The sequence below is a fragment of the Palaemon carinicauda genome, chromosome 29, assembly GCF_036898095.1.
Source record: "Palaemon carinicauda isolate YSFRI2023 chromosome 29, ASM3689809v2, whole genome shotgun sequence".
Taxonomy (NCBI): domain Eukaryota; kingdom Metazoa; phylum Arthropoda; class Malacostraca; order Decapoda; family Palaemonidae; genus Palaemon; species Palaemon carinicauda.
The window spans coordinates 89,297,531-89,315,231 of NC_090753.1; the positions used below are offsets into that span (position 1 = coordinate 89,297,531).

Here is a 17,701-nt window from a genome sequence, read left to right on the forward strand (position 1 = left end):
ATAATCAAAGAGAAGTTCGTGACGTCAGCGTACATATGATATATGTTCAAAATATATACTAAATTAAAAATGGGAGTAACTACTCAAAAGTGTCACTATTTGTGAATTGTATATTTTATATTTGATAAATATTTGATATAAATCATATTAGTGATTATTTTAAAGAATTTATTTTGAGAATGACTAGTTTTCCTAGATGTTTTGCTACACTAACGCCATCTATTGACGACTGCCTAAGGATGCTCGCCAATTTCCCGCCAATGAAACCAGTCATACGCTGCAAAAATAGTCATTCTCGTAAAAGCCATTCTTTAAAAAAATAAGATAAATTGTCAAGTATTACTAAATAAAATATACAATTCACAAATAGTGACACTTTTGAGTAATTGATCCATTTGTAATTTAGTATATATTTTTAATATGTATTAAATGTCCGCTGACGTCACAAACTTCTCTTTGATTGACTATGTTGACAATGTCAGTTTCAGGTCGCTTAGTACCTCCTCCACCAACTCCTCCCCCTCCCCCCTCCCACAACATATCTTGCTATTTTTTGCTTTCCCAACATTTAAAGAGCCTCATTATTACTGTACAAGAAGAGGAGAGCTACAGGTATGAATAATTTTGTAGTAAATGGAGAGCGTACTCTTGTAAACAAATACCTTAAGTTTTTATCTGTCGTGCAACTAAGTTTCATTTTAGAAGAAAACAGACTTTTTCTATAGGAAACGCCTGTTTAGTCGAAAAGCTTTTTTTTGTCCGTAACTATAATAAAATCCATGAATTTGCCAGTGGAAGGTATTAACGACCAATGCTTTTTTTATTATAAGAGGTTATTGTCATTAATAGTTTTTTAAGTGACTTGATCAGCAATGTTGGCCAGACAAGGAATTTAGAACTATGGTACCATAAGGTACCGGTAGATAGTATTGATTTAAAGTAGGTTATGGTATTGGGCAAAATTATGAGTTTAATTTCATGCCAAATAAATTAAACGTCTAATTTTGTTACCTGTTCTCGTTTTTTTTTTCTTTTTTCTTTAATACATTTTTTACCAATATTGTTTGCGCCCCCCACAAAACTGATATAGAGAATTTCGGAAGGAAACTTAGGTTTATGTACGTGTAATGTAATTAAGACAGTTAATTTTATTACGCCATGCCTTCATGGTAGATATGCTCAAAGGTCATCAAAACTGCTGGTACTTTCTGGTACTTAGAAAAATACATAGCTCATGTGGTTATTGAAAGGAAAAAAACAGGGATATGCAGCAAGATAACCAAGCCCACCTAACCTAACCTAGGGGCCCAGGAACTTCCTATTTGTAGGGTCTATGGTGTTGCAGTGACCTTTTCCGTATTGTAACCTATGCCACCTTCAGGTCAGGCAATCTTGGCAAGAAACCCTGTCATTTAGCTTAAATGAAACATAATGTAATTCATATTTGGTTTAAATATCTTTGTAAATATTTTATATTCCAGTGATTATACACATAGCTGCTATTTAGTAAATGCAGGGTAAATATATCGTAGTTTAATTTCAGCCAAGTTTATAAACCATATATTAACTGGTTAGCTAAACTTATGCTTTATCTATTTCTTACTATGAATAGGCTATTGCGGCAAATCACCTATTCATGAGTTTTTTTACACCACCATATAAATAGAAACTAAATAACCAATTGGAAATATATATTGTTCTGGTAATTAACCTTAAATGATCAAAGTATAGCATGATAAATACCTGTAATACTGTATATATTTTGCCCCTCAATGGTCTTTAGTCCACAGATGCTTGCTTCATTTGCAAAAAGAAAAAAAAAATGAATAAATAAATAAATATCTCTTATCTCATTGCTCTTCTGTTCTGGCAAATACTACTATGCTAACCATGTTGTTTTATTTTGATGATATATTTAACTTTCAGATGAACAGTGAGGATTTTAAATATCAATTGTTCCGTAACCGAAATACAAACCACGCTATTTACATTGGGTTTACCTTTTAGCGCAGCTGAAATGGCGAGCCATTAGAATTTAACGAGGGTGTATTACCCCTGCGCTAGTTAGCGGGGGGGGGGGGTAGGGGAGTGGTAGCTAGCTACCCCTCCCCCCCCCTCACACACAGGCGAATGTTCAATTTCACTTTTGGCTCGGACTGGGACAGACGTCTCTGTCTTGGTCCTCGCTTGGCAGCCATTGTTTGTTTTGTCTTTACTTAATCGCTTGCTTTTCTTTTACTCAATATATATGTAGACATGTTTTCATGTTTGTATATATATTTGAGTATAGAATCAGTAAGTTTCCTTTTCAGAGTTGTGTGTGTAGTGTACGATATCTCCGTGGAGTCCTCGGCAGTTAGGCCACCACGGCGTAATTTTATGGGTTGCGATCGAGTTTGACTTCGGTCTTTCTCTCTCTCTCTCTCTCTCTCTCTCTCTCTCTCTCTCTCTCTCTCTCTCTCTCTCTCTCTCTCTCTTGAGGTCGTTCACCCTTTTACTACGTGTTACTACACCCTTGTAGCTTCCTTCCCGTGTGGGGGGGTTGCTACGCCGTACGTTTTGTCTCAATAAGTTTATGAATCTAATTGTAGTTGTTAATTTTTCAGCTTGTGGAACGATTCCTTTCGGGGTTTTCGTTCTTTCTGTAGTGTTCATTCATTTTTAAATTACATAATTACTTAGTTTCATAATTATAATTGTTATAATTCCGTTTTGGTTACAGCTCTCCTTCCGTGAGTGTAAGTGGTTGTGAGGGCACGTGCCTGTTGTATAATTCTTGTTCCTTTCCCTCGGGATTCCTCTTCGGAGCCTTCCCGGGGGAATGAATGTGTACTAATGTTTTTTATTTAATTTTTTTACAGTTACCGATCTAGTTCGTTTCTGTAATATGGCAACGGTGTGAGCTGTCTTGTGGAGGCCTGGGGATTCGGCTGTTGCTGCCTCCCCTTTGGATTTTCGTCAGGGGCGTCTCCTTCTACTGGAAATACTCCCGTGACGATTGACAGCTCTCCAGTTCATTTTAGAACTCAGGAGGCTTGCCTCCTTGGGTTGGTAACTTTCCTTCCGAGGGAAGTTTTTCCTGTCCAGGCTTGAGTTTTTTCCCTTTTGGGGGGTTCTTCTCTTGCCTTTTTTTCGTGCGACTATGCTCTTGGTGCTGAGCGGTCACACCTGCAGTTTCGCTCAAGGGGCTGGGCAACTGCAGGAGCCCTTCTTCGGAGAATTGCTCCTTTTAGGTCACTGGCTGACCAGTCTCTTGTACGAAGTGTTTCTCTTTCGTTCGCGAGAGAGTACACTCATAGACTCCTCATCGGAGGATTCTTCTGCTGCTGTTGCTGTTGGCCTCCTTCGCCGTAAGGCTCACCGTCCACCTCGTCGTAAGGGCCTCTCATCTCCCTATAAGGGTGCTAAGAGGCGCCCTTTTTGAATCTACATTTGCAGCCTACGACTCCTTCATCCGCCCTGGTGCAGATGGACAGCAGTCTGACCTCGTCTTCCGACGGGCAACGGTCTTCCCGACGTACAACGGTCTTCCCGACGTACAACGGTCTTCCCGACGGACAACGGTCTTCCTGACGGACAACGGTCTTCCGACGGACATCAGTCTCCCGGCGGACAGGCAACGATCTTCCGACGGACATCTGTCTCCCGACGGACATCTGTGTCCCGACGGACAACGAGCTCCTGCTCAGTGTTAGAGCACAGGCGCTCTCCTGCTCATCAGCGTTTCCTGATCGCTAGCGCTCTCCTGTTCGCCAACGCTCTCCTGTTCGTCAGCGCTCTCCTGTTCGTCAGCACTCTCATGATGATCATCTCTGCTGTTCCTGTTGGTTCCTGTTACGCGCCCTGCGCGCCCACGTTCGCCCTCACGACCTAGAACTTCGGTTCAGGTCTGGGTCAAGGACTCTTCTTCTATGCGCAGGCTTCCACGCGTTGCCTTCTGCTCGTCAGCGATCATCAGCTCGCCAGCAACCTTAGACGCGTCAACGTTCACCTGCTCGCCAGCGATCTCCTACGCGTCAACGATCGCCATCGATCTGCCACGCGTGTCAGTTCCCCTGACCACCATCAGTAGCGATCTAGCGCTCGCCTGCTGTGGACCACGATCTCCAGTAGCTGAGTCTTGTCGTAGATCTTCCTCCTGCTCGCCAGCGCTCACCTTTTCTTCTGTCCTTCTGTGCGCCAGCTTTCTTCAATCGCCAGCGCACATCTGCGCGCCCTTCTTTGCTGCGCACCAATTTGCGCTAACGGGTTTCTGACCGTCTAGAATCGCCTGATTAACAGCTGGCTTCAGCGCTCACCTTCCTGATGCACCTGCGCGCCTTCCGTTAGCACGATGCGCGCTAACCATCACTAGTCTCTCTCACGTTGGCAATCGCCTATGCACCCGCGCGATTCTTCATCTGCTTGCTAGCGTTTTGTTAACGCACCACCGCTCGCCAACGCGCCGTCGCTTGCCGACGCGCCATCGCTTGCCAACGCTCCGTCACTCTCCTGCGGGCTATCGCCTAGCCAGAACGCGCCATCGGTCTCCCGACCGCCTGTGCTCACCCGCGCGCCCACGTGCCTGCGCGGCCACACGCCCACGTTCCTGCGCGACCGCACGCCCACGTGCCTGCACGTCTACGCTCATGCGCGACCGCGCACATGCTCTCCAATGTTCGCCGGCGAACCGACGGGGTCCCGGCGCGGCAGAGTTCACGAACTCTAGGATTGGCACCCCCCCCCTTGCAGGTTCACGCTGGGAGGATACTTAAGGTTACTCATCCTGATGCCTATTCCCGCACGATCTCTGTGATCAGCTAAGGATATCGCGCCTGCCGTCTCTGTCAGCGAATTCAATGTCTCTGAACCTCTTTGCCATAGGGTCGGCAAGAGTTTGCCCGTTTGGGCAGAATGATCCATACCTTGGGAGAAGGTCCTCCATAGGATCATCGACGGCTTCACCCCCGGCTTCTTCAGTCGATCCTTTCCTGTAAAGAGGTATCTGAGACGGGAGTTCCGTAGTCGACCTCTCAGCCCTGATCAAGTTTGTCGAACAAACTTCGTCCAGCGTAGAACAGCAGAATCGATCAGACTGGTAACGAGGCGACAGGACTCCTTAAATCCTGGATCGTAAGGACGGGTACTTTCAGTTTCCATTCCATCCATCTTCCAGGGAGCTCGTGGAATTCAGCCTAGACTGCAGGTATTACTGCTTATGATGCAGTGTGGCGATCCCGCCGTGGCATCGCAGGTTTTTTTCCCCAGAGAACTCTCCCTGCTTTCCTCATGGCCGCTCAGGTGCATGCTTCCGCCTCCTTCGCTTTTTGGAGGTCTGGTCAACTCCGGTAGGCTCGGGTTCGACCTTCTTCAGCGCCGGGACAAGCTTCCGGATGCTTACCATGAGTGTGGGTTCATGGTATTTTGCTAGGAGCCTTCTCTTCTTCTGCCTCAACATCTGGAGTATCTGGCCATGATATTGAGTCAACGGCCTTACCACGTTGGAAACCCCGCTTCTCGTCCGTCCAGCGAGGTTAAGCAACGTCGGTTCTGGTCAGTACTTGGATGGGTGACCACCTGGGGACGCCAGATTCTGTTGCCACCTCCTCCGAGCCTTCCCTTCAGTTGACTGTGGCAAGGCTGTTCTCAGTCAAGCAGAGCTTTCAGCCCTACCTTGGAACGTTTCCTAGTTCTCCTTTCCTCATTGACCCGTCTATAGTTCCGAACGGTCGCCTCAGGATAAGTTCCATGTGGGGCGTTCCAAGTTCCGGTGGTTTCAGGCAACGATTAACCGGACTTCCTGGCCCCTATGGGACCAGTGGAACTATTAGACCTGCAATGGGTGTTAACCTATGGAACCTCTTGATGGGAGTGGATATTCTCGTCCTTTCCCCACATTCTTGATGCTGTTCTCGGACTCGTCAAAGAAAAGGGGGGGGGGGTCATGTTCTGGTCCAGGCCTATGGTCAGGACCTGAAGGATACCTCTCCATCATTCAGGCAGGCTTAGGGGCCGTAGTCTGGCCCCTCTACAGATCCTATAGCTCCTGCCGAGTCGCTCCGTGCGCGTCGACTTCATGATTCTGGCGTGTTCTAACCAGCAGGGAATGCATTTTCACACCTTTACATCTTGCAGTAGAGATACCGAGATGATTGAGATACTCTCAATACCACCATCGGCTCTCTCATTCCAGGCAGAGGAATGTTCTCTCCGACTATCCGAGCAGAGCTTCGTAGAGAGAGTGTACCTGGGGGTCTTTGGCCTTGAGTAACCAGCAAGTCCTGGCCTGGGGGACCTGATTGCAACAGCTTGGAACCTCAAGCTTCCGCTGTTCTTTCCCCCAGTCTCAGACCCCGAGACTCTGGCAAGATGCATTCCGGTGATGGTGGGACAACTTCGATGCCTGCGTCTTCCCTCCTTTTTGTCTGTGGAGAATGGGTCTCAACAAGACCAGGTTGTCTGTCAACCTTTCAATGGGAGAGCTCCACTGGGACTATGCGCAGAACGGTTTCTGGACCCTCTGCTTCCCTTGATGGAACTCCCGGGAGAGCTTCTCCCACGGCACAGACTACTCAAACAACCGCAATGCAACATCTTTCACGAACCGGGGCGTCGCTTCGGCTTCATGCCTGGAGACACTACGCCTCCTCCTCAAGAAGAGACAACCCGCTACAGTCGCGGTACGGAGGTCGCGTCATCTGAGATAGTCATCCGCAGGGGTCTTCCAGGCGAAGTGAAGAGTCTTCGGTGGTTGGTGCCGTGGGAGATATACCTCTTCCCTTGAGGCCTCTTCTCCAGCAATAACGGTCTTATTGCCTTTTGGCGGGAGGAAACTCCTTTCCGCTCACGGCAATGAAGCCTGTCGCTCAGCATTTCCCTGACCTTCAGGCTTAAAGGAATAACATTTTCCTGCCCGCTGGATCTTTCATTGCTCATGCGAAGCTACGATCGTCCCTGCCCTAGTCGGAGTGAGACCTCCAACTTGGAGCATGGCTCGGACTTTTTAGTCCCTTAAGAGATCTTCTCAAGACCCTTTACGACAGGCCTCTAATTGTATTCCGTCTTGGGTCTCCTGCTCACTCGGGCCGCGGCCAGTGTGTAAGCAATCTTCTTGGTCTCGTACGACTCCGCCCTTTCTAAGGAAGGGGGGAAGGCAACATTCAGGTTTGCTCCTGAGTTGTTGGCTAGACTCAGAATCTTGGGGTCCCGGCCCTTCGGTCCAATTCCTTCAAGATTTCGAGTCTCCATTCTGTATCTGATGTCCCAAAACCTTCTCTTTCTTGCCAATAAAGGAATCGAGAGGTTAGCTTTGGGAACAGCTGCAGTTTGTCCTCAGTTGCAGCCGATTTGGGAACACAAGGAGGACATGGGGGGAGAGTCACCAGTATACCTCTTCAGCCCGGACTCAAGGACATTCATCTCGTCCTGTCTTCAGACCCTCCCCCGTCACGTCGCCCTACAGCACGATGTTGGATAAATCGCAACGTCCCTCGCCTTCGAGTAATACTACTCTGTGACGCAGGTGCTACAAGCTGGAGTCTGGAAGCGTCTAATGACCTTCGCAGCCCGCTTCCTGCAGGGCGTGACCCACAGGAGTTTCGATACGTTTTCTATCGCTCTGTGGTGGCTACACAACAGCTGGTCTAACCTCAGGCTCCTTTTTGGACAGGTAGCAGAAGGTTGAGGGCATTGTTATCAGGTTTTAGTCTGCATGAACGAAAGAAGTATGTCTGGCCCTTATTTCTTTCTTCATCATCCCCTCTACGGGGAAGCAGCATCCTGGTCTCTGCATAGCTGACCTCGAACCTCTGCAGGTAAACCATGCTTCCTTGTGTTCCGAGTATTGAGTCAATACTGTCGCGTCCCCCATACCCTGACGAGGTGGTATTGGGAACGTCCTAACCCAGAGTTCCTTGTGGAACTCCAGGTCAACTGCCTAGGACGGGTCACACTTCTTCCTTCACACACAAGCTTACGTAGGCCACACGGTTCCTTGCGGAGCAAGGAACTTGTGAGGTGCAGGGACTCCTTTTCTCGAGTGCAACTCACTCGGATTCTGAGTCCCCGGGTAAAGCCAAAGCCAGTATGGCTGGGGACTTTCCACCCTACCTAAGGGGTAAGTCACCCAATGTAAATAGCGTGGTTTGTATTTCGGTTACGGAACAAATGACAAATTCGAAGATAATTTGTATTTTTCCTAACCATACAAACCTTAGCTATTTACACATATTTGCCCGCCAGCCCTGTCCCCCAAGACAAGTCCTACCTCTAAGTGAAAGTGAGCATTCACCTGTGTGTGAGGGGGGGGGGTAGCTAGCTACCACTCCCCTACCTCCCCCCCCCCACTAACTAGCGCGGGGATAATACACCCTCGTTAAATGGCTCGCCATTTCAGCTGCGCTAAAAGGTAAACCCAATGTAAATAGCTAAGGTTTGTATGGTTAGGAAAAATACAAATTATCTTCGAATTTGTCATTTATTGAATAGATATAATTACACTAAATTTCAGTATTATTATTATTATTATTTGCTAAGCTACAACCATAATTGGAAAAGCAGGATCCTATAAGCCCATGGGCTCCAACAGGGAAAATAGCCCAGTGAGGAAAGAAAACAAGGAATAATAAAACTGGTTTTGATGAAGGAAAAATCTATTTTTGGGCTTGAACCATGTCGTCCTGATGGAAGTTCCTTGGGGCAGCTTCCTACTGTATAATATTTCTGTGAGTGATATTACAAGAGAATTACCGTCAGGTATCACAGGGTTCTAACCCCCGGAACTACTATCCTAAGGTATCATGTATAATCAGGGATGTATCCGTAGATAACCATAGATATCTGCACCCCAAACAGACTTAACCCAGTCTAGGAGTCTAAGGAGGAGGATAGGGAATATTAAATGTTTAAAGAACAGTAACAGCATTAAAATAAATATTTCCTATATAAACTGTAAAAACTTTAACAAAACACGAGACAGAGAAATAAGACAGAATAGTGTGTCCGAGTGTACCCTCAAGTAAGAGAACTCTAACCCAAGACAGTGGAAGGCCATGGTACAGAGACTATGGCACTACCCAAGGCTAGAATAGATTGAAGTTTCTTTTGAGAGACATTCTCTTGTGGGAGGAGTTATACTGGAACTGAAGTGTTGTAAAGTAACATCTATGAACTTATGTGTAAATACATGGAAGCTCTTAATTGGTTAAAAATTCTTACAAAGGATTACGTTATGCAAAAAACTGAAAAGCTTCCACAAGCGATTGGAAACAATTCATTGGCGGTAACCCAACTTCATTCTCCCAAAAGTGGACAATAGACTTAGACAATGAAATAGTGTTCATATTTTAATCAAATGGTACGCAAGTTATACCGCAGCCTTAATTAGTCATACAGAGAAAAATGTAAAAAATGTCGGCACTCATCCATTTCCAATAGTGAATTCCAGTTTTGCTGTACAGTAAATGAAAGTATAATTTTTTTACCTATAAGATTTAGATCTAAATGGTATTTAAAAGGGTTATATACAATTGATAACGTGTTGATTGGGAACATTGAAGAGAAATTGCAGATTCTGATAAAGGTGTGAAAGTAAAGAGTTAAGATTAAATGTGAGTAGTTATGAGTAATAAGGGTAAATAGAAACTAGGAAGATGAAGCTCTGAATTAGTGTGGATGAGAGAAGGATGAGATTTGATTCATGTAATTATCTGTGTCCCCAGACTGCTATAAATATGTCTAGTACAGTACTTCAGGTCAATAGACTGTTTGCAAGCACATGCAGGGTCAAGATCAGAATTACGAAGAACTCAATCTCCGCCTGGATCAGGAAGGGGATTGAATGAGCCCTTCACTCAGACTCGAATCCTCTTCACCATAGACTTAAAGTTCATGATGTCGGGTGTTAGCACATACCTGGCATTCAAAAAGAACTTCAATGTGACGCAGGTCTTACAAGCGGGCTTGTGGAAACATCAAACAATGTTCACTGCCCACTACCTGCTAGACATAACCCACAGGAACCTTGACACATAGGTCCTTTGGTGGCTGCATAAAACGTAGTCAGTAACACCTCAGCTCCCTTGTAGGACTAAGTAGCTATCGGTTAAGGGTAGATGTTACCCAGTTGTAAGTCTAATATGAATCTGCATGACTGGCCTTTTTGTCTTTCATTCTCCTCTCTTGTGGGGCTTGAGCATCCGAGGAACTCTTTAAGCTGACCTCGGATTGCAGGTGGGTGCCATTGTCCCTTGTGTAACCTGATATATGCAATATATTTATGTCCCCGATCTCCCAGTGAAGTAGGGATTGAGTAACGTCCATGTAAAAGACGAGTGTGGCTCCAACGTATGTCCTTACCTGGCTGAGTCACAATGCTATGTTCTCACACCTTAGCACAATTGCTTATGATGTTATCTCTCATTGAGAGAGAGCGAGGTGATATGGTACTCTCTTTCATGGCTCGTGCGAAGCACGAAAGTCCCGCCCCAGGTCAGGGACCAGCTAGTTGGTATTGGACTTGCACCCACATAAAGGCAAGTCTCCATAGTAAAGAGCTGAAAGGCTTGCATTTGGTGCTGGAACAAATGACAAACTTTGAAATAAATCTTAATTTTCTGAACCATACAAACATGAGGCTCTTTACACATACTGGCCTGCCATCACCTTATCCTGGAAGTCCTTCCAATTGTAAAGTGGCCTGTTTTGGCTACCAAGTGTGAGCTCTGAGCAGGGTGGTTGGACCTACCCCCTTGCTAATTAGCCGTGGGTAGTTACACTTTGCTAAAAGTTTTACTCTGAGTTTTGGCTTTCGATGAAATATACTGTATCTCCATAGTAAAGAGCTTCAATTTTGTATGGTTAGGAAAAATACAAATTATTTCCAAATATTTTAAATTCCTTAATCAATTTTGTTTCTCAATAAATTGAGGAGTATCTTAGCCCCTGTTTTTGACAACTGAATCATATCTTATTGTATTATAGATTTTTATTTTGTCTATATTATTTTAGCTGCATATTTAGTACTGTATTACTTATCAAATAAGTTTTACTGTGTTATATTCTAAAGCAAGATTGAGCAATATCCCGACCATTTGGTTTGTTCATGATGAATGTACTGTATGCCCATTGCAAATGATTTCAGTACTGTAATGAGTATTTTCAAGAGTAAACAAAAAATATTTTTTCAATATTAAACTTACCCGATAATCATGTAGCTGTCAACTCCGTTGCCCGACAGAATTCTATGGAGGGATACGCCAGCTATCACAATACTAGAAGGGGGTGTACTTACCAGCGCCACCTGTGGCCAGGTACTATAGTACTTCTTGTTGACACCTCCTCAATTTTTCCTCTGTCGTGCTTCCGGCAAGACGTTCTGGGATACGCTTATGATCTTCGAGTATTTTCACGGCTTTTGGTGAAGTATTCTCTCAGATTTCGGCTGTCGCTTTACTGGAAAACTTCTATATTAGCTTAGATAGCTATTATTTAGACTGATTTAACGGTTAACGATCTTTTGCTTGATTTTGAAACCCCACTTGGCTAACTCTTTGGATTCAAGATGTCTGACATTTCACAAGCCCCCACCCATAGGCAATGTAGGTCTTGTAATAGGCGTATTCCGAAGGCCTCGGTAGATCCTCACACCGCTTGTTCTGACTGTAGGGATAGACCCTGTCAGTTAGAAAATCGATGTGAGGAATGCGCCGGACTTTCGGAACTTGATTTTGTCCGTCTTCTGAAGTATTCAACCAAGTTAGAGAGAGGCAGAGTTAGGAGGAGTTCTTCTCACTCTTCACTTTTTTCCTCACCCCATGATCCCCTACCTTTTCCTACCCCTGTAGTGGCTACCCCCGAACCTACTATTTGCCCTCAGCCTGATATGTCTGTTGTTTTGCGTGCTATTCAGGCCTTAGGCGATAAAGTAGAGTCAGTGGTTAGCGATCATAAGTCTCTTATGGCCGAAGTCAAGGAACTTAAGGTCAAGAGTGCAGTGGGTGGTATTAGTGCCAGTGCTGTGACGAGTGCTAGTGTCAGTGCAGTGCCAAGTGCTAGTGTCAGTGTCAGTGTGGTGCGTGAGGATACTTCTGTGCGTGCCAGTCGTCCTCCCAGTCCGGGACCTCTTGCAAGCTCCCAAGCCCAGGGGAGAAGCAATGTCGAAGGGCAAAAGGGTTCGGCAGGCCTTGATCGGCGCACAGAAGTATCCTCGGTGGTTGCGGGCGTGTCTTCCAGAGACCGTCACTCCCACCTGCAGACGATTGAGCCCGTCTTTTACTCGTCCGCTGATCAATTGTCAGGGAAGAAACGCTGGACTCAGGTCTCTAGACCACTCAAACGCAGAGTCCAGTCCGCGAGTGCTCAACCGGGCTGCAGTCATTGGCTCAGCTCTGACTCGCCGCAGTCATCTGTCGACTGCACTCCGCCCAAGAGGAGTAAGGTTCTGCCGCAACAGATCTCTGCTGTTAAGGCTTTGCCTCAGCAGACCTTAGTGTCTGCCGACCCCAAGTTGGCTCTACTGCAGTCCATGCAGTCACAACTTTGTCTTGATGCGTGAGTGTCGGGCTGAGAAGGTTGCGCCTCCGCCTCCGCCTGCACTCGCTCCGCCTGCGCTCGCTCCGCCTGACCGCAGTACCGCCTGCCAGGCGTACGATGTTGAGCCACGTTCTGAGTTTACTGTTCCCAGTGGTGTACAGCTCCCTCCACCTTCCTTAAGGCAACCTCAGCAATGGGATCAGGAGGCTTATACCTCTCTTCCTCCGCTTCCACTTGCAGCTCCACCATTGATGCAACACTCGGTTGAGGTACAACAACCTCTCCCATCCATGAGTCAGTCTCCTCAGCTCTCGCTGCAGCAAGCTCAACCCTCCTCAAGGCAAGCACCACAACACCTTAGCCTTGCGCCTCAGGAGCCTCAACTCGCGAGACATTTACTACGTTCTGCGCAGCCTCTACCTCATCGCTCTCCGCTCACACCGCAGGAACCTCTACTCGTTCCTCAGGAACTTGCTACTCCGCTTCCGCCAACCACTCAGCAAGCGCAACCCTTGAGTTCAGTCACTCATGCTAGGAGTCAGCCTCCTCCACCCATGCGCCTACCTTCTGCTACTTCTTGTGATCAGCCCTTGCAGTCTGAGCCTCAGGTGTTCCCTCAACAGAGTCTTGAAGAGGAAACCACTAATATTGTTGTTCCAGCTCGTGCTGACTCTGCCGTTCAGCATACCTTTCCGATCTCTTCGCTACACTCTGGTGATGAGGCGTCTGATGATGAGGCGGCACACCTGGATCCCTCATCAGACGTGGATGAATCCAAGTCTTTTCCGCCTTCTATTGACTTTCGTAAGGTCTTGGCTCTGTTTAGGGAGGTATACCCAGACCACTTTGTCTCTGCCATTCCACGCTCTCCGCCATCTGAGTTTTCGCTGGGCATGCAGCCAGCTAAGTCTACCTATACTAAGCTAGTCCTAGCAAGGTCCTCTAAGAGAGCGTTAAGGATCTTAGGGGAGTGGTTGCAGACTAAGCAACACCTTGGAAAGACTTCATTCATGTTTCCTCCGACTAAGCTCACCTCTAAAGCGGGCGTTTGGTATGCCACAGGAGAGGAACCAGGCTTGGGAGTCCCTGCCTCTGCCCAGGCTGACTTCTCAAGTCTGGTAGACTCGCCTCGTAGAACAGCAATGAGGCGCTCTAAGGTTTGCTGGACCTTCTCAGACCTTGATCACTTCCTGAAGGGTGTTTTTAGAGCATTTGAGATGTTCAACTTCTTAGACTGGTGCCTGGGGGCCCTCAGCAAGAAGACCTCCCCTGCGGACAAAGATTCTGCCATGCTATTAATGTCCTGCATGGATAAGGCCATTAGAGATGGATCTGGCGAGCTTGCGTCGATGTTTGTGTCAGGGGTTCTTAAGAAAAGGGAACAGCTATGTACCTTCCTTTCCTCCAGCATTACACCTTGTCAAAGGTCTCAACTCCTTTTCGCTCCGCTCTCGAAGTTCCTCTTCCCCGAAGAGCTGGTTAAGGACTTGTCTGCTGCCCTGATACAAAAGGACACACATGATCTTTTAGCCTCATCGGCTCGTAAGACTAAGGTTGCTACCTAAGTCCCCAGGACTTATCGCACCCCAGTGGCTGATACTCCTGCTACGAGGTTCATACCGCCCTTTCGTGGTAGAGCCCCCAGCCGAGGAAGCTCCCGTCCAGACTCTTCCAGGAGCAAGTCTAGGAAAGGTTCCAAGGCCTCTAAAGGAAAAAACTGACTCTCCGCATCTCCAGACAGCAGTAGGAGCCAGACTCAAGAGCTTCTGGCAAGCCTGGGAAAAGAGAGGTGCAGACGCCCAGTCTGTCAGTTGGCTGAGGGAGGGTTACAGGATTCCATTCTGCCTCAAACCCCCTCTGACCACATCTCCCATCAACCTCTCTCCCAACTACAAAGAAGAGGACAAGAGGCTAGCGTTGCACCAGGAGGTGTCGCTACTTGTGCAGAAGAAGGCAGTGGTTATAGTCCGGGACCATCAATCCCCGGGCTTCTACAACCGTCTCTTTCTGGTGGCTAAGAAGACAGGAGGTTGGAGACCGGTGCTGGACGTCAGCGCGCTCAATGCGTATGTCACCAAGCAGACGTTCACGATGGAGACGACGAAGTCGGTCCTAGCAGCGGTCAGGCAGGAGGACTGGATGGTCTCGTTGGACTTGAAAGATGCCTACTTTCACGTTCCTATTCATCCAGACTCCCAACCTTTCCTGAGATTCGTTTTTGGAAAGGTTGTCTACCAATTCCAAGCCCTGTGTTTTGGCCTAAGCACAGCTCCTATGGTGTTCACGCATCTGATGAGGAATATAGCAAAATTCCTCCACTTATCGGACATCAGAGCCTCCCTCTACTTAGACGACTGGCTGTTGAGAGCCTCCACGAGTCGTCGCTGTCTGGAGAGTCTCAACTGGACTTTGGACTTAATCAGAGAACTGGGTCTGTTAGTCAACATAGAAAAGTCTCAGCTCATTCCCTCCCAATCCATTGTGTACCTGGGAATGGAGGTTCGGAGTCAGGATTTTCGGGCTTTTCCATCGGCCCCAAGGATAAGCCAAGCCCTAGATTGCATCATGAGCATGCTGAAGAGGAGCAGTTGCTCGGTGAGACAGTGGATGAGTCTCACAGGGACCCTTTCATCACTGGCCCTGTTCGTCGAGCTAGGGAGACTCCACCTCCGCCCTCTTCAATTCCATCTTGCAGCTCATTGGGACAAGGGTTTGACTCTCGAAGCAGTCTCTATCCCAGTCACCAAAGAGATGAAGACCACTCTCTTGTGGTGGAAGACCAATCTCCTTCTCAGGGAGGGCCTATCGTTGGCTATTCAGACCCCCAATCTTCATCTCTTCTCAGATGCATCGGACTCGGGCTGGGGTGCGACCTTGAACGGACGGGAATGCTCGGGAACGTGGAACGAGGAACAGGGAACGCTCCACATCAACTGCAAGGAGCTACTAGCAGTTCATTTAGCCCTGCTGAACTTCAAGTCCCTCCTGCTGGGCAAGGTGGTGGAGGTGAACTCAGACAACACCACAGCCTTGGCGTACATCTCCAAGCAAGGAGGGACCCATTCGAGGAGCCTATACGAGATCGCAAGGGACCTCCTCATTTGGTCAAGAAGTCAAAACCTCACTTTGGTCACGAGGTTCATTCAGGGCAACATGAACGTCTCAGCAGATCGCCTACGCAGAAGGAATCAGGTCATTCCCACGGAATGGACCCTCCACAAGAGTGTGTGCAACAGACTTTGGACCTTGTGGGGTCAACCTACCATAGATCTGTTTGCCACCTCCATGACCAAGAGACTTCAGCTGTACTGTTCCCCAGTTCCAGACCCTGCAGCAGTTCATGTGGATGCTTTTCTGCTGAACTGGTCCCATCTCGACCTTTACGCATTCCCACCGTTCAAGATAATCAACAAAGTCCTGCAGAAATTCATCTCGCACGAAGGGACACGGCTGACGCTGGTTGCTCCCCTTTGGCCTGCAAGAGAATGGTTCACAGAGGTACTTCAATGGCTAGTCGACATCCCCAGGACTCTACCTCTAAGAGTGGACCTTCTACGTCAACCTCACGTAGACAGGTTGCACCCAAACCTCCACGCTCTTCGGCTGACTGCCTTCAGACTGTCGAAAGATTCGCTAGAGCTAGAGGCTTTTCGAAGGAGGCAGCCAGTGCGATTGCCAGAGCAAGAAGGGTTTCCACTCGTAGAGTCTACCAATCAAAGTGGGAAGTCTTCCGGAGCTGGTGTAGAGCCAATTCAGTATCCTCTACCAATACCTCTGTGACCCAAATAGCTGACTTCCTATTACATCTTAGGAATGAGAGATCCCTTTCAGCCCCTACCATTAAAGGGTACAGGAGTATGTTGGCTTCAGTTCTCCGCCACAGAGGTTTGGACCTTTCTTCCAACAAGGACCTTCAAGACATCCTTAAGTCCTTTGAGACTTCTAAAGAGCGTCGTCTATCCACTCCAGGCTGGAACCTAGACGTAGTCTTAAGGTTCCTTATGTCACCTAGGTTCGAACCTCTCCAGTCAGCTTCCTTCAAGGACCTTACCCTCAAGACTCTTTTTCTAGTCTGCCTTGCAACAGCTAAGAGAGTCAGTGAGGTTCATGCCTTCAGCAAGAACATTGGTTTCACGACCGAATCTGCAACATGTTCTTTTCAGCTCGGATTCCTAGCTAAGAACGAACTTCCTTCACGTCCTTGGCCTAGATCGTTTGAAATACCTAGCCTCTCCAACATGGTAGGTAACGAACTAGAGAGAGTTCTTTGCCCTGTCAGAGCTCTCAAGTATTATCTTAATAGGTCTAAACCTATTCGAGGACAGTCAGAAGCCTTATGGTGTGCCATCAAGAAACCTTCGAGGCCCATGTCCAAGAACGGGGTTTCGTATTATATAAGGCTTCTGATCAGAGAAGCCCATTCTCACTTAAAGGAGGAAGACCTTACGTTGCTGAAGGTAAGGACCCACGAAGTAAGAGCCGTAGCTACTTCGATGGCCTTTAATAAAAACCGTTCTCTGCAGAGCATAATGGATGCAACCTATTGGAGGAGCAAGTCAGTGTTTGCATCATTTTATCTTAAAGATGTCCAGTCTCTTTACGAGAACTGCTACACCCTGGGACCATTCGTAGCAGCGAGTGCAGTAGTAGGTGAGGGCTCAGCCACTACATTCCCTTAATCCCATAACCTTTTTTAACCTTTCTCTTGAATGCTTTTATTGTTGTTTTTATGGTTGTTACAGTAGGCTAAGAAGCCTTCTGCATCCTTTTGATTTGGCGGGTGGTCAATTCATTCTTGAGAAGCGCCTGGGTTAGAGGTTTTGTAGAGGTCCTTTAGTAGGGGTTGCAGCCCTATATACTTTAGCACCTTTGAGTTGATTCAGCCTCCAAGAGGAACGCTGCGCTCAGTAAGGAAGACGAACTTAAAAAAGAGGCAGAGTAACGGTTCAATTCGACTTCCTTACCAGGTACTTATTATTTCATTGTTATTTGAGATAACTGTTATATGAAATATGGGATACTTAGCTATCCTTTAATCTTGTACACTGGTTTTCACCCACCCCCCTGGGTGTGAATCAGCTACATGATTATCGGGTAAGTTTAATATTGAAAAATGTTATTTTTATTAGTAAAATAAATTTTTGAATATACTTACCCGATAATCATGATTTAATTGACTCTCCCTTCCTCC

At 47.1% G+C, this 17,701-nt stretch overlaps 1 pseudogene; it reads left to right on the forward strand.

Moving 5' to 3' along the window:
* Nucleotides 1-5,462: 5,462 nt before the first annotated feature.
* On the forward strand, nt 5,463-5,581 carry LOC137622884 (5S ribosomal RNA; annotated as a pseudogene).
* The last annotated feature ends 12,120 nt before the right edge of the window (nt 5,582-17,701 follow it).